This window comes from Hemitrygon akajei, chromosome 11 (genome assembly GCF_048418815.1).
Source record: "Hemitrygon akajei chromosome 11, sHemAka1.3, whole genome shotgun sequence".
NCBI lineage: Eukaryota > Metazoa > Chordata > Chondrichthyes > Myliobatiformes > Dasyatidae > Hemitrygon > Hemitrygon akajei.
In genome coordinates, this window is record NC_133134.1 from 155,249,553 (window position 1) to 155,267,791 (window position 18,239).

At 38.5% G+C, this 18,239-nt stretch overlaps 1 protein-coding gene across 14 annotated transcripts in view; it reads left to right on the forward strand.

Annotated features, from left to right (window-relative positions):
* The window catches only part of LOC140736158 (nuclear receptor coactivator 3-like), a 218,645-nt gene that overhangs the window by 125,401 nt on the left and 75,005 nt on the right, over positions 1-18,239 (forward strand). For 10 of the 14 annotated variants that reach the window (XM_073062009.1, XM_073062023.1, XM_073062011.1 and 7 more), the window contains one exon: positions 4,809-4,883. The exons of 2 other annotated variants lie outside the window; for them this stretch is intronic. The gene's annotated coding sequence lies outside the window, so the exon portion shown is untranslated. Of the gene's footprint in view, positions 1-4,808; positions 4,884-13,458; positions 13,574-15,077; positions 15,098-18,239 lie in introns of those variants that run through there. 2 more of the 14 variants (XM_073062020.1, XM_073062022.1) reach the window with 2 other exon arrangements.

Here is an 18,239-nt window from a genome sequence, read left to right on the forward strand (position 1 = left end):
TGTCTTATGGTCTCATGAAATGCCAACGTTTATTCCCTGCAAGCATTAACAAGTTCAGCACTTCTGCGTGAATATGAAAACTGCAAATCTACTACCCCACCTGAGTTCCAACATTGAACACTTACACGCCTTAGCACTTGATGCATTTCACTATGTTTCCACATGTGTATTTATTTATTTAGATATACAGCATGGAGTAGACCCTTGCGGCTCTTTGAGCCACGCTGCCCCAGCAACCCGGACAACTCAGATTTAGCCCTAATCTAACCACGGGACAATTTACAATGACTAACTAACTAACTAACTAACCTTTTCGGTACATCTTTGAACTGTGGAAGGAAACTGGAGCATCTGGGGAAAACCAACACATTCCACTGGGAGAATGTACAGAGACTTTTTACTGAGGATGCTGGAATTGAACTCCCAATGCCCCAAGCTGTGATAGCGTCATGCTAACCACTACACCACCATGGTGCTGTACCGTGTACATCTGATAAATAAATCTGAATTTTCCAGCATTGTAATTCTGGGTATAAGTTCTGTAAACTGGGTTTGTATGTTCCTCCCTTCAAAATGATAACATATTGACAGCTGTCAAAAGATGTTCCCGGATTAAACTGGTTGTTAAAGCTATAAAATAGTGAATATTTTTGAATGCTTCCATGAAGAATCCAGCTCAGAGGCATTTCAGGAAATGCCAGATAAATGTTATCAACAGGCTTGGAATGTTCATGTGCTGGTAATTCCCTGCAAAATCTTGACATTGGAATATTTGAAATGTTGGCCCTGGAAACCGAGTTTCATGAGATGTCTCTTTCCCCACCACCAACCCTTCACAGCCCTACTAAACATAAGGCACAGGTTTATAGCTTCTAGTGCCATTTGCAATTACATTTATTTTGGAATATAAATTCCTGATATCTTGCATGAGAATAATTTCTGCAAAACATGAAACACTCAGTTAACAGATTAAAGTATTATCTTCAATTTTTTTTGAAAACTGAAAAGTATTGAGCAGAATTTGGAGACAGAGCAAGTGGTGGAGGTACTAAATGAGTACTTTGTATTGGTATTTACTGAGGAGAAGAAATTGGAGGATGGTGAAAACATAGAGATGCATGCTACTGCATTGAGACATTTTGAGATTAAAGAGGACATAGGGCTAGTTCTTCTGAAAAGCATTAAATTGGCTAAATTCCCCAGGGTCTGATGGCATTTATCCCAGAATATTGCAAATGAAGAGAATGTTGGGAATGCTATGACAAGGATTTTTGTGTACTCATTAGCAATAAGTGAAGTCTTTGAGAGTAGCATATGTTCCTTTGTTCATGAAGGGAAATGGTGATAATTCAGGTAATTATAGGCTAGTGAGTCTTACGTCAGTGGTAGGGAATCTATTAGAGAGGGTACTGAGGGATAGGATTTGTGCACATTTGGAAAGGCATGACCTGTTTAGTGATGGTCAGCATAGTTTTGTGTGAGACAGGTCCTGTCTTACAAGCAAACTTTTTTGAGGAGGTGACAAAGATGTTTGATGAGGGTAAGGCAGATGGTCTTGTCTACGTGGACTCCAGTAAGGAATTTGACAAGGTTCTTCATGGTTAGTTGATTCAGGTAATAAAGATGCATGGGATCCAGGGTATATTACAGTTTTGGATTCAGAACTGGCTTGTCCATTGACAGAGAGCAAGGGTGGAAGGTGGTTGGTCTAGTTGGTGGTCCCTGACCAGTAAGTAGTGTTCTGCAAAGATTGGAGCTGGGACCTCTGTTTGTAATATCTATAAATGATGGATGAAAACATAGGTGGGTAGATTAGCAAGTTTGTACTTGACATCAAGATTGGTGGAGTTATAGACAGTGTAAAGGTTTATTAAAGTTACGGTGGCATATTAGATCAGTTACAGATATGGGCATAGGAGTGGCAGATGGAATTTAATCTGAGCAAGTGTGAGGTGTGGCACTTTAGAAGGTCATAGAAGAAGAAAATCATATGGTTAATTGTCGAGCCCTTAATAGCATTGAGGTAAAGAAGGATCTTGGGGTGTAAGTCCATAGTTCACTGAAAGTAGCTGTACAGGTTTACAGGATGGTGAAGAAGGTGTATGGAGTGGAATGCTTACCTTTTGGTAGGGGTGTTGAGCAAGAAAGTTATGCTGCAGCTGTATAAAACATAACCAGTGTTGTGTGCAATACTTATTGCCCATTACAGGATGGATGTGGAGATAGTGAGAAAGGTGAAGTGGTTAACCAGCATGATGCCTGGATTAGATGGTATGGGCAATAAAGGCAGGTTGGACAAACTTGGATTGTTCTCAGAGTGTCAGGGGCTGAGGGGATGTCTCGTGATTTTTTTTTTACACTGTGAGAGGCATATTTAGGATAGTTAGAATCTGATTCCCAGAGTAGAAATGTCAAGCATTAAAGGACATGCTTTTAAGGTTGGGGGTGGGGGGGGGGAGTTTAAAGTGACATGAGCAGCAAGCTTTTTGTGTGCAATGAGTAGTAGGTGCCTGGAATGGGGTTACTAGGGATAGTAATGGAATCAGGCAATTTGGTGGAGTTTGAGGTGGACATATAAGTATAAAGGAAATGGAAGAATATAGATGATAACTAGGAGGAGGAAATTTAGTATAACTGGCAGAGCCAATTCAGAGCCAACAACCTGTCTCTGAATGTGACAAAATAAAAGAGATGGTTGTTGACTTCAGGAGGGCACAGAGTGACCACTCCCAGCTGAACATCGACGACTCCTCAGTAGAGATCATTAAGAGCACCAGATTTCTTGGGGTTCACCTGGCGGAAAATCTCACCTGGTCCCTCAATATCAGCTTCATAGCAAAGAAAGCCCAGCAGCATCTCTATTTCCTGCGAAGACTGAGGAAAGTCCATCTTCCGCCCCCCCGTCCTCATCACATTCTACAGGGATTGTAGTCAGAGCATCCTGAGCAGCTGCATCACTCCCTGGTTCGGAAATTGCACCATCTCGGATCGCAAGACCCTGCAGCGGATAGTGAGGTCAGCTGAGAAGATCATCAGGGTCTCTCTTCCCACCATTACAGACATTTACATTACACGCTGCATCCGCAAAGCAAACAGCATTATGAACGACGGCACACACCCCTCATACAAACTCTTCTCCCTCCTGCCATCTGGGAAAAGGCACCAAAGCATTTGGGCTCTCACGACCAGACTATGTAACAGTTTCTTCCCCCAAGCCATCAGACTCCTCAATACCCAGAGCCTGGACTGACACCAACTTACTGTCCTCTACTGTGCCAATTGTCTTGTTTATTATTTATTGTAATGCTTGCACTGTGTTGTGCACTTTATGCAGTCCTGCGTAGTTCTGTAGTCTAGTGTAGTTTTTTTTCTGTGCTGTTTTTACGTAGTTCAGTGTAGTTTTTGTACAGTTTCATGTAGCACCATGGTCCTGAAAAACATCATCTCATTTTTACTTTATACTGTACCAGCAGTTATGGTCAAAATGACAATAAAAAGTGACTTGACTTGATTAAATCAGCACAATGTTGTAGGCCAAATGTCCTCTCCTCTGCTGTTCCTTTCTGTGTTTATCATTGGACCAACTGAAATCAAAGAACTTTAAAATGTAATTCTTTGGATAGTGAATAACTTGGGCAAACAGCATGACTCTCATGACAGCACTAAATGAGATGAGTTCAAGTGAAATACACTTGATTAACCAAAAATTCCTATTTGCTTAGTTATCTTTTCAGGATTTGCAGGTCCTGTTAGTGGTCACTGAGGATAATACCTATCTATCATTGTGGAATTTGTTTCCTTATTTGTTCTTGGGATGTCAATGTCACTGGTAATGCTGACATTTTATTGTCCTTCAAATACTACAGAACTGAGCAGGCAGTTAACAGGCAACACATCGGTAGATCTTGGTCTTATATGGACCGGGCAAGTCAAGAGTCTGATGACCAGTTTTGTTCCCATAGGATATTAATGAATCACATTGGTTTGTACTACAGTAGTTTGTGTTTGTGGTTGTCCTTAATGAGAGTAACTTTTAAGTTCCAGATCTATTTTATTGAATTTAATTTCTGCCGCTGTTTCACTGGGGCTTTGAACAGTTTCATGAATTCAAAGTACTCATTACAAAATAATAACAATGGACAAGCTAAAATGTGACAAGCCACTGCACTATACTATGATCGATATTAAATTACTGCTAACATAGGGTGGGATTAAAAAGTGTTGATTAATTTTATTTATAGTACTGTGCATAAGTTTTAGGCACCCTAGATTTTGTTTTACATGTGGCTTCAGATTGTCTGGCCTCCACAGAGCCCTGATCTTAGCATTGAGGTTTTCTGGGATTACCTGCAGAGAAAAAGGCAAGCAAGACAGCCAAGTCTGTAAAACTGTGACAAGTTCTCCAAGTTGCATGGAACAACCTACTAACCAATCTTCTTATAATCTGCATGACAGTGTACCAAAGAGAATTGATGCAATTTTAAAGCAAAGGATGATCACACCAGATATTGATTTGATTTATTTTTTTACTGTTTACTGTTCTTTATAGTAATTTTTTGAAATTTAGGACCTTTTATTTCATTCTTTTTGAAAGCATCTTTGCTTTACAGTACAGGATTTTTTTTTACACGTGTCTAAGACTCCTGCACAGTACTGCATTCATTCAAATGACAATGTATTGGATGGATTTTTTCTGGTTTGGAAGAAAAAGTGATCAAATGGTGTATGTGCATGATATAGAGGAATATTAGTGCATAGTGTTCGTTCATTGTTTACTTAAGATTTAAAATAATCTCACTGCTTTTCAGCAATGCCACATGATGATTGAAGGCATTATTAGAAGTTGTTACAGGATCATCGAGATATTTACAGATTAAGCTGAGGTATGTTATGTTTTATGCTACTTAAATTTTGAGGTATTTTTCTTTTAGATAAAACACAAATGGTATTTCCTTAAGTCTCAGAAGCTAGTTAGTTATTTTGAACATAAGAAAATTGTACAGTCCAAAGACGTACTGTTTAGTAGATTAATTTGTCATTGTAAGTTACTCCATAATCAGGCTAGGGTTAAATTGGAGGTTGCTAGACAGCACGGCTCGAAGTGCCAGAAGGGTCTATTCTGTGCAGTATCTCAATAAAGAAAGAAAGCAAGCAGGAGTAGGCCACCTAGGCCTGTGCGCTTGCCATTATTCAGCATGATTATGGCTGAGCAGTTCCTGTTCCCTGTAGTCATCTTTTCCCTGATCTTGCAATAATTTATCTACCTCTTCTTCAAATACTTTCAAGAATCTAGCCTCAACAATTCTCCAGGATTGAGAATTCCAGAGATTTGCCATCCCTGAGAGAAGAAGCTCCAATGCATTTCAGTTCTAAACAACTGTTCCCTTTTCTAGCAACTTTCTAAATAAAAAGATTAAAACTTTGCATAGTACTACCAGTGTGGCCTTGCCAATACTCCATACAATTGTAATAACACCTCCCTATTTCTGAACATCTGTTATGGGTCAATGTATTTTTTGTCTTCTCAAGTACTTGCTGTGGCTGTTTGATAAATTTTGTCATTCATATACAAGAACACTTAAATTATTCTGTACTTCACTTTGGGGTCTCCCTCCATTTTGATAATAGTCTTGTCTTGATTTATGTTAAAGAAATTCTCAATGTCACAGCTCTCCATTTCTAACTCAATTTTGAGTTTTCAGCCACTTTCTGCCTTCTCCATCCTACTAAAGAATCCAAATATTCTCGTTGCAATGTGACCTCCTCCCTATATTTGTGTCGTTGGTAGACTCAGATACCTTGCACTCTGCCCTGCCCTTCAGGTGGATTAAAGTAAATGGTATATAATTGAAATTCAAGAACACAATTACACAGTAATTACAGATGCACAGTAACATAGCGGTTAGCACAGCGCTATTGCAGCACCAGTGACTTGGGTTCAATTCCGCTACTGCCTGTAAGAAGTTTATACGTTCTTCTGCTGGCTGTGTGGGTTTCCTCTGGGTACACTCCAAAGAATATATGAGTTGGTAGGTTATAAACATGAAAGATCCTGCAGATGCTGGAAATCCAGAGTAACACACACAAAATTCTGAAGGAACTCAGTGGGTCGGGCAGCAGCTATAGAAAAGAACAAAGATTCAACATTTTGGGCTGCGAATGTCAGAGGCGCTGCCTGGCCTGCTGAGTTCAGCCAGCATTTTGTGCGAGTTAGTAGGTTATTTGGTCACATGGGTGTAATTGGGTGTTGCAGGCCCGTTGGGCCAGAAGGTCCTGTTACAGTGCTATCCCATTTAAACTCTAAATAAATAAACAAACTCATCCTTGAATCCTTCCAAACTGCTAAAGACGCATTTAGTCCAAGTCTCTATCTTCCAATGAGATGACAAGAGGGGCATAATGGCTCTTTTAATTTGTTTACCAAGATGGGTCTAAGCAAGCAGACCTTGAGTTGTAGTGTTATAGGCTCTGGCCTATATACTCTATGGTCTCTGTGATCTGTGGCCTTCTGCAGCTGGCAAATTCTAGGCAGTTGGTGCTTGCCTGCCCCTCTTTTGTACAGTTGGTAAAATGCCAGTGCAGTCCTTGTAAGAAATTCAGGACTTCCAAGTTTGCACAGACTTGCACAATAGCTTCCTGAACTTTAAGGATGGAAGTAAATGTCAGTTCACTGTACTTCTGTGTTACAGCAGTTTGGGTAGCAGAAATTTATCCCAACAGAATTCATTAATCATTGCCAAAAATTTTGAGGTGTAGAGTAAATGTTTCCTGTGAATTCATGTGAAGGGGGAAGATAACTAAAAAAGAAATACAAAATAAAATTTTTTTGTCAATATTTGTCATGGGTTTGTAATACAGATGGTTTTCTACACAGGCAACCTTTCCCAACATGCAGGATTATTGGCATTTCTTGCTCAAATTGCCATATGAAGCATTTACCCACTTCTATTTGTATTACTTTTTGAGTGGAATTGGTGTACAATTTTGAGAGGAAAAGCAAGGCTCGCATTAGCAACTTTGATCCAAAATGAAATAAATATGGGAAGAGCAAAGCTGTTATCTTTAGCCTCATAGGAAACTCTGTTCCCTCTATATCTCCTTCCCAGATCTGTTGTAGACTCAGCATTTATGTTGACCTTCAGCTGAACTTTTGACAGTAGATCCTGTCCACTATTAACATCAGCTGCTTTTATCTGAAAACTTTGCTCACCTCAGTTTAAATGCTACTAAAGCATTAGTGTTTTCCTTTGATGTCCAGGTCAAATTATTTTCCAATAATCTCCTTTGCCATCTCTCCAACTTTATTTTTGACTTTATAACCATGATTTGGCAAAGTATTTTAAAAAATTGTTTCAGCTTGCATATGCCTAAAACTGTAATTCATAACCCTATGTTTTCTGTGCTAAAGTGATACCTCAACCTTAAACACTCTTTTGCAGTAACTGTTAACATAGTACTTTTTTTCTCTCTCCCTTGCTTCTTGAATAGTGCCATTATATTTGGAGTTTTCCAATGTTTTGGGACCTCTTGAGAATCCAGGGAGTTTTGGTTGATTACAGCCAAAAATAACCTCCAACTCTACACCACTTCCTTTAAAACCAGGGGACTTTATCAACCTTTAGCCTTGTTTCTTTTATGTAATGATAGGAATTATTTTAAGTTCATCACTCTTTATTGCCTCTTGATAATCTATTATTATTGGGTTGTTTTTAGCATCAATATTAATTAGTGTAAAGAGCCGGCTGGTGGCGCAGTGGCATCAGCGCCGGACTTCGGAAGCGAAGGCTCCCATGTTCAAACCCAGTCGGCCCCCCCATGCATACTTTCCATCTGTGCCGGGTTGAGCGCCGAGCTAGTCACTCGGCCTCGTAAAAAACAAGGGTCAAGTCAGGAACGTTCATACCGTGACCCAGTTAATCCGAAAGGAGACCAATCCTGACACCACACGCCAGACAAGAATGGCTGACTGTCTGGTGTGACAAGCTATGAATGAGTGAAGTGTAAAGACTGATCCAAGACATTTGTTTAGAATGAAAATTGAAAGGACTGCACATGCTTGAAATATAAAATAAAAGCAGAACATATAGAAAGCACTCAGCAGGTCAGGCAGCATTTACAGAAAGTGAAATAGTGTTTATTGCCTACTAGCTGAGTGTTCCCAACATTCTCTAATTATTTAGAATCTCTGCTCTTTCCCGTTGCTAATTCTTTAGTTTGTAACTTTAGGAACCAACATTCTGTTTAGTTACTCTTTTTGTGTACTTGCAGGAGCTAATCTTAACTGATTATGATAGAGTTGGCTAGTTTACTCTGATCCACCATCTTCTCCCTCTAGTAATTTTTATTAGTCATTCTTTGCTGGAATTGGAAAATTTCCCTATCCTCTGGCCTACCACCAATCTTTTGCATGCCTTTCAATCTGATGCTCTCCTTGCTCTACCTTTAACTAGTTAGCAGATGGAATAATTCACTGTCTGACATTGCTGAAATATCTTTTTATTATTTAATCTATTTTTTCAGTCCTCTTTAGCCAACTTGATTCTCATTTCTTTGTAATTATCTTTTAAGTTAAGACACAAGATTCAAAACTGAGTTTCTTACTTAAACTGAATTTGAAATTTCTTCATGCCATGATCACTTTCTCTCTAGATTTCCTTTACCCAAAACAGTCTGCTTCATCCTTGGTTCCTCTGTATTACCTGAGTACACCCTATGCACACCCTCAAGGCTTCCAGTGCTAATTTGATTTGCTCGATCATTCAAGTTGAACATTTCCCATGCTTATTGCAGCACCTTTTTCACAAGTTCCAATAATTTCTTGATTTATTCTTTCCCAAGGTATAGCTATTATAAGTGGTATAGAATTCTAGGCAGTGGCTAGTTATGCTTACTATCTTTTAGTTCTACCCAAACTGACTACATCTGGAACTTATAAATCAATATCATTCTTATGCACTGCAGTGATCTCATCATTTATGAACAGAGCTGCTTTACTTCCTTCACACAAAATGCTGGTGGAACACAGCAGGCCAGGCAGCATCTATAAGGAGAAGCACTGTCGACGTTTCGGGCCGAGGACCTGACGAAGGGTCTCGGCCCGAAACGTCAACAGTGCTTCTCCTTATAGATGCTGCCTGGGCTGCTGTGTTCCACCAGCATTTTGTGTGTGTTGTTTGAATTTCCAGCATCTGCAGATTTCCTTGTGTTTGCTTCATTTCCTTTACTTTTTTGGCTCTCCTTCCAAAATGACAAATATCCTTCAATATTTCAGTTCCCAGTTTTGGTTGTCTTGCAGCCACTTCACTGTATTGGCTATTTATTTCTATTTTGGCCATTGGCTCATCTTATGTTATAAATGTTGTACGCATTCAGATAAAGGAACTATCATTTTATGTTAGTAATTTTCTTCTCACTCTATTTGCTGCTACACTCTTATGCTTGTATGCTCTACCCTTTCTCATTGCTCTGTGGTTATCAATGTTGCTTGGATTATTGCTTTCACCTTTCTCTCTGCCTTCCCATATCCTTTCACATAAACCCTTAACCCCTATTCTAGATGAGATCTTTTGTCTGTTTGAATCTGCTCTCTGCTCTCATCCCCCTGCCAAACTGGCTTAAATTTTCCAACAGAATACCAGCAAAGCCCCAGGTTGGTTATTGATCCCATTCCTCATGAGGTACATTCTTATCAAGGTCTAGCTCCCCTGTGCAATGATCCCATTTTCTCAGGAGTTCATTGTCATCCTGCACCATTGCTTCAACTACTCACTCAACTCCTCTATTGCACTGACAGGCACATGACACTAGTAATTTGGAAGTTGCTACCTATTGAGTTCCCACTTTTTAATCCCTTTTCCTAGATCTTTAGCCTGCAAGACCTCATGCCCCTCTGTTCATAATATTGTTTACAACCTCTCTTTACCCTTCCCTCTCAAATTTGCCTGCAGCTGCTCAGTGACGTCCTTGATCCCAAAAGGCCAAGGAGGCAATGTGCCATCCTGGAGTTCTATTTGTAGTAGTAGAAATGGTTGTCAGTTTCACTGGCTGATATCCTCCCCTCATTCTCTTGCCTCTTCCTTTCTTCTGCCACCCATCCTCTGTGTAGCTGAGTCTTCTGTTGTGGACCTGCCTCTGGGTACACTTACCAAAGGAATGATCATCTTCACCAGGACTTAACAGAGAATATCGCTTGTTGAGCAACATTAACTCAGGGAGCTTTTGGTCATCCACTTCTCCTCTGCCTGTGCATTAAGCTGTGGAATGATCTCCTCCTGAAACCCAGTATTAACATTGCTCTCAGTCTACAGAGCACATTATAGACAATAGGTGCAGGAGTAGACCATTCGGCCCTACGAGCCAGCACCGCCATTCACTGTGATCATGGCTGATCATCCACAGTCAGTACCCCCTTCCTGCCTTCTCCCCATATCCCTTGACTCCGCTATGTTTAAGAGCTCTATTTAACTCTTTCTTGAAAGCACCCAGAGAATTGACTTCCACTGCCTTCTGAGGCAGAGTGTTCCACATATCCACAACTCTCTGGGTGAAAAAGATTTTCTTCAACTCTGTTCTAAATGGCCTACCCCTTATTCTTAAACTGTGGCCTCTGGTTCTTGACTCCCCCAACATCGGGAACATGTTTCCTGCCTCCAGCTTGTCCAATCCGTTAATAATCTTATATGTTTCAATCAGATCCCCTCTCATCCTTCTAAATTCCCAGTCGCTCCAATCTTTCAACATGTGACAGTCCCGCCATCCCAGGAATTAACCTTGTGAACCTACGCTGCACTCCCTCAATAGCAAGAAAGTCCTTCCTCAAATTTGGAGACCAAAACTGCACACAGTACTCCAGGTGTGATCTCACCAGGGCCCTGTACAACTGCAGAAGGACCTCTTTGCTCCTATACTCAACTCCCCTTGTTATGAAGGCCAATGTGCCATTAGCTTTCTTCACTGCCTGCTGTACCTGCATGCTTACTTTCAGTGACTGATAAACAAGGACACCAAGATCTCGTTGTACTTCCCCTTTTCCTAACTTGACACCATTCAGATAGTAATCTGCCTTCCTGTTCTTGCCACCATGTGGATAACCTCACATTTATCCACTTTAAACTGCATCTGCCATGCATCTGCCCACTCACCCAACCTGTCCAAGCCACCCTGCATTCTCATAACATCCTCCTCACATTTCACACTGCCACCCACCTTTGTGTCATCGGCAAATTTGCTAATGTTACTTTTAATCCCTTCATCTAAATCATTAATGTATATTGTTGACTACAGCTACTGTTTAAACTGCTCCTCGGTGACACATAATCATCTTTACTATGGATAAAGTATTCAATGATGTCCATTGTATTTGCTGGTTTGCAAAATGTTATTGAGGACCTGCCTTTTCATCAAGGGAGTAGTAAAAAGTGAATTTCCAGTGGCTTAAGAGGTCGAATCGCAGACTGTGGTTGCAGTTAGTTTCCATATGTAGTATGAAATAAAGCAATGATTGCAGTAAAACTTTTTATTCCTATCCTTGGAGGAATGGTGTATTTTTCCCAAATCTAAAGAAGGTCTTTATAGATTTTTTTTGAGAGTTGGAGAAAGTGATTCATTTATTCCATTCCCTGAAGAAAATGGAACAGTATAACACAGAAGCCCTGAAATTTCGTCAGTGGAATGTTTTGAAACTGTTTAATGTGCTGTAAATTCTGTGGTTGAAATCCTACACAGCAGTCACTCATTTCATCAGCAGAAAGATAATACCTGTTCCCTTTCCCTTCATTTTCTGTAAACCAGAAGATGATGTTGGTCAACAATCTTGAGAGTGAATTTTGCATGAAATCTATAAAGGATAATCTTGTTTAGTTGGGTATTTATTTACATTTTTAGCTGAAGCTTAACGTGTAAAAGGAAGTTCTATGCAATATATAGCAAATTGAAAGTACTTACAATTAAAGTGATTAGGGAAGTAGTCATGCACAAGATTACTAAAAATAATGGACAGCCTGACTTTTGAATCAAATTTGGATCACTAATGTTGTTGATTGCCCCATATTATAACACTTTGTGTCATCGTACCTCGAAATGTGACTGCAGTGACTTTATTAAGTCGCTCTAGTTTCTTTCCTTTACTCTAAGTAGCTACTTCTCATGAACTCCTGAATCACTTTCTTACCATTAACTCTCTAAGGTTTTCTCCCTAAACTCATTCATCCAGCTATGTCTGCAGATTTTCTTTGCCATCATATAGGATAATTTCCTATATTATCCTTCTATTGCTCACAAACCAATTTCTCTCCCATATCCCTATTGTCATTTTTTGGACATTCTGGTTCATGAATCATACTTTCTGCATCATTCTTATTATTTACTAAACTATTCACCGATTTCTTTGTTTGCCCATGTTCTGGCTGATTGTGCAGTTAGTTCCTTTTCCCCCAACATACACTCAGTAGCCACTTTTTTTGGGTACCTCCTGTACCTATTAAAAGACCACTGTGTATATACATATATATATATTGTCTGCTGCTGTAGACCATGCACTTCACGTCTCAACATGTTTTGCCTTCAGAGATGCTCTTCTGCACATCACTGTTGTAGCATGTGGTTATTTGAATTACTGTTCCCTTTCTGTCAGCTTGAAGCAATCTGGATGTTCTTCTCTGGCTTCTCTCATTAGCAAGGCGTTTTTATCCACAGAACTGCTGCTCACTGGATGTTTTTTTCCCCATTGTTTTTCCTCACCATCCTTTGCAAACTCTTGTGATACTGTTGTGTGAAAAAATCCCAGGAGATCAGCAGTTTCTGAGATGCTCAAACAACCCCGTCAGGCACCAGCAATCATTCCACGGTCAAAATCAATCAGACCCCATTTCCTCCCCATTCTGGTGTTCGGTCTGAACAACAACTGAACCTCTTGACCATGTCTGTATACTTTTATGCATTGAGTTGTGCATGTGACTGGCTGATTAGATATTTGCATTAAAAAACAGGTGTACCTAATGAAGTTGCCACTGATTGTATTTCCTCTTCCCTTTCAATATATCCCCACCCACCATCCATTTTACTTGGACACATCTTTTCTTCCCTATTTTTAATTTGTTGTTCGTTTCTTTTCTTGATACTGCTACTGTTTTCTACTTTATCGCCATTTTACCAAAATTCTGTATCTAGATCTTTAAGGTTTTGGAAATGGTCCTAACAAATGTGATCAAAATTCTCTGTGATTAAAGCATGATAGATTATCTCTTTTTTAAATTTATTATGTCTCATGTTTTTAATACAGTCTAAATATCCTAGTGACAATGATTTTTGGCTCATTACATGGTGGTTCTAAGAACTGTGTTTGATTAATCCTTCCTCATTTGCATGCTGTCCCCTTGGCAGCACCAACTGCAGGAACAGAGCAGAGTTGTACAAGTCCACAAGTCCAAAAATTGTTCTAACTCTTAACTCTGTTGCACTCGCCCTCTCTTCCTCTTTCAGACAACTTATCCTTATTGTTCTGCAATTCACTCCAACAATTTTGCTCGTTTTGGTTACTTTCGTTGTGAGTCTTGAGAATTTAGTTTCTTCATTTGTGAGTATGAGGGGTTTAAGTACATACGGTGTGGGAATTTGGCATTTCTGTTTACATGGCAGAGTAGGTGTTAAATATATACAGTACTTAAACTGGAGCTCTCTTGTTTATCAGTTTAATGACACTTACCTACGTATACTGATAACTTGCTATCTGCACCTAATGCTTCTGACAGGTTTTTGACAAGAAGAAAATGTATGAGTTTCATTTTACCTACTGCACTTTAAGGGCCTGTTTATTTCTCTATATTTAGTTTCTTGCTTGCTTTAATATTTCAGTTTTTGTGCATTGAGTTCTTTATTCATGGTTATACCTCAGATTTATATATTTCCATTCAGTTTAAAGGATTAAAAATATTCAGTTAAATGTGTTTTCATTGTTACTGTCATCTTAAACATTCTTTCAGTTCACAGCCTTTGATCTTCTCTGGGATTAATATATTTGACTTATTTTGTTAATATTAAATGGTGCCCTTTAACTTGCCACTAAGTCTTATGTTGAACTTGATGTTCGTTGCTGATTTTCATAGAAAACTGATAACAAACACCTTTTATAAATATGTAATAACTAAATACAAAATAGACACGTAATCACTCCTGTCATTTAAAAAAAATCCCCACATTATTTTTAAATCTCCGCAGTACTCTTGAGTTTCTTATGCAGTACCCTCATCTTTTGCCCTGTCACAGATAGATTTGGGACTCTGTTGGTCCCAAATTCTACATTTCTCTTGAATCACCCACTGCCCTGATGCTGCTTAAAATACAACTCTTCCATGAAGCTGTGAAGCTTATCTTTATCTCATCTTTTACCTGATATCTATTGTCTAAGTGTTTAAAATGAATAGCTTCAATTTTGTGTTGAGTGTTGAGATTCCTCATAGTTTATTTAATAATCCCAAAAAATTGCATTTATAACATATACCTTTATAAATAATTCTTATAGATTCTTAGGAAAAAATTGAGAAAAATATCACTACAGTAATTGAGTCTGATTAATGCAGCATTTTTAAATAATAGTCAATCAATGTGTTTTTTAAATTGAGCCAGCGTACACCTGTGCTGCTAGCTCACATCTGCTGCATTTATAGTTAATGTTTCTAATCTAAAGAGTGTATGTTAAAAATTTTGTATTTTTATGATAATTTCACTTTTGAATTAAAAAATTAAATCTACAGTGCATTTTTAAAAGCTCTTTAGATACCTTTATAATAAAATAAACATACAAATCTTATGCAAAGTTTTTCCAGTTGGGAATTGCATTAAGGATTTTGGGCTAGTGTTCTATTTGTAAACTTGGATTAGATCCAAACATTGGGACATAGATTGAAGTTTTGTCATTAATCATTAATATACATTTTTTTTAAAAAGTTGTTCTTTATTGTCAAGACTTGCTTTAAGTTAGTTCTTAGACATTGGGAAACTGATGTCCAGGCTTTCAGGTGATATTAGACTTGGGAAAACTTTCTGAAGAATGCACATCACCATCAGTCCACAAACTAATTCTGCTGCTTCTTTGTGGTTGGTACGTCACTGACTTTTGTAGTAAATGCTAGAGAGCAGTATGGAAAAATATTGAAATATTTTGAGCTGAGTTCGTGTGCTCTGCTTGTTGAGATGCATGACTTTAGAAAAGAAATGTTAATGTAGACTGTCCAAATTAATTTATTTAGGTAATTTAAATTAAGTGTAAATCATCTTTAATTTGTTATAAAGTATTATGTTGCTGTGGCCCCCGTTATTGAAGCCTAAGGCGTGTTCTAATTTGAACTGCCCAATTGAAAGTGCATTAGCAGAAACTCATGGACACTTGCTGTCCACTTTCTTCCTCGTGGGAGTTGCCCAAACTTATCTCATCGACAGATGGACATAGGAACTTGCCACATGGAGAATTCTGCACAGAAAACACACATCCTAGTGCTGCGTTGCACAGTGATTTAGTACATCAGTACACTGCCTTGGCATGTCTTAAAAATTATGCTGCCTGATTCACTGGGGAGTTGAGCTCATGACAGCCTAAATAGAGTAGGGAGCTTGATCAACAGAAAAATTAAGTGAACTGAGTGTGGAAAGTAAATCCTGTATTTCCTAGCGTGAGAAGAAAGACTGTGATTGTAAATAGCAACTCTGACTACTGAATACAAGCAATACCTGCAAGTAATTTACATTTTTATAACTATTATGCTATTTCCTTATTGAACTTCAGTATTGCACAATAAGGTTCAAACATTAACTATTGGAGTGAGTTTCTTAGTATATAGCTTATCAGCACTTGACAATCATTCATTATAGATTCAGATTTATTATAGGAGACTATGTATCTAATTGCATTTGTATTATTTTAGGCCCCAGAGTGTGGGAACCACTTTCTTTTAAACCTATTATTTATTGTTTAAAATTTCATTAGTAAATTCAGATTAAACTGCGACTTGTCAAATGTAATAGATGTTTCAGATTAGGAATTAACAAAGGAAAGATTTTGAACTGAATACTGTGCAAGACAACAGAGCCTTTGTCAGTATTTAAGAAACCATTTAAGTGAGAATTCATAGCAAGCATCGATATACAGCTGAATTTTAAGCTTTCTTGAGACTGGGAAACTTGTAAACAATATTTTGAATATTGTAAATATCAGAAAGCCATATATGGACATTTTTGATACAAAGTTGGTCAGGCACAATTATGGGGAAAACAAATAAATTACTGTTTCAGGTTTGAGTGCTTCATGAGAATAATCTGCTTTGATTTAGAATGTTGTCATGGGTTTATTGACAAGGACACAAATGTTATCTTGGGGATGAGCTGAAGAAAGGTACTACTTTTCCACAACCTGTCCTTGGGCAAAGGAATAGGCAAAAGATGGAGTTCTTGAATTAGTAAACTTTATGATTCTGATAGCATTTATTGCCCAAGTGGTGGTGAGTTGCCGCAAATGTTAGTTGTGATGAATGCAATCAAGACATTCCCATAGTTGGTAAGGAATACCAGGATTTCACCTATCAACCTTGATCTAAATTGTGATAGTGTGTGATTTGGAGCGGAATCAGATGATGGAGGTGTTTTCATGCCCCTTCTTCGTGGTAATAATTACAAACCTGGGAGGTGTTTTAATAATCCTTTAGCCACTGTGTGTCACTGATAGAGGGAACTAACTGTGTCCCTGATAGAGGGAACTAACAACTAATGTGTTGGGTGGACTGCTAATCAAATAGGTTGGATAGTCCTAGATATTGTTGAACTCCATGACACCTTCATTATCTTAACAATATTCCTTACTTGTCCGTTCTAGATGGTTGAAAGATGCAAGTGTGTTATGAGATACATCACTAAGATATTTAATTTCTGTTGTGCTGAATTGGCTAGTCCAGTTGAGTTTCAGGCCAGTAGTGATCGCCAGTATGTTAATGGTAGATGGGCTTGGCAAAGGTAATGTTGTTAAATGTCAGGGTTAGGTAGTTCAAATGCCTTCTGTTGCAAATGGACATTTTATAGGATTCCTGTAGGGCAAACTCTTTGCTATTAGCATGCCTTTCAGCATGGTGATATGAGTTACTAATTGGATTGATCATCACACATCAGCAGCAAACATCTCCAGCTTCTGAAATTTGTAATTGAGGGAAAATTTTTGATGAAGTAGTTGAAGATGGTTGGTCCTAGGCCATTGCTTCCCGATAAGAGCTTCTGAACTGGTGCCCTAAGACTGGGATAGCTGATTTCCAAAAATCACAATCATCTTAGTTTATTGTGAGGTGTGGCTCCAACCACTGGAGTGTTTTTCCCCAGTGCCCATACTCTTTAGTTTTACCCAGGTAGCTTGATGCCATACTAGGTCAAATGCTGTTCTGATATCAATGGAAGTAACTCACATAATCTCTGGAATTCCCATGTGTAGACCAAGGCTGTGATGCATGGAGATATATAGCCCTGGTGAAATGGGAGTGAGCAAATTATTGCTGAGGTAAGTAGTACTTGATAGTATGGTTGGTAAGATCTTCCTACGTACCATTGATCATTGAGAATAGAAGCACTAGGTGCTAATTTGCCAGTTTGGATTTGTCCTTTTTTTTTTGATCCGGACATTCCTGCCTAGTTTATACCAGTATTATCATTGTACTCAGACAGCTAAACTGAAGACTCAGCTTGTTTTGGCATATAGATATTACTACAGCTGAAATGTTTTCTAGTCTAACAGACTTTGTAGTTTCTAGTGCTCTTAACCATGTTTTGATATTGCTTGGTGTCAGTCAAGTTGGTTGAGAGCTGGCTTCTGTAATGGTAGGGATCTCCAGAGTGATCCACGATAATTCATAATTTTTCTGGCCACTTGTGGAATTTGTTATTCTCTGCATATGTATAGAAGCTTGCCATATTATGTACTAACATAATACAAAGCAACACACACAAAATGCTGGAGGAACTCAACATAATACAAGTTTTTCTGATTGAATTTCTTAAGGTTTAATACAAATCTTGATGAATGGTTTCTGATATACATCTCTGAAAATATGGTAGAGAAGGAGGTGACCTTGACTTATCTATGGTACTGATATGAAAGCTATAGACTCAGTACAATTTTAAAACATTACCTGGTAGCGGTTAGCGTAATGCTATTACTGTGTCTGCTGTGAGACTGACACTATCAGTAAGGGGTTTATACTTTCTGTCCA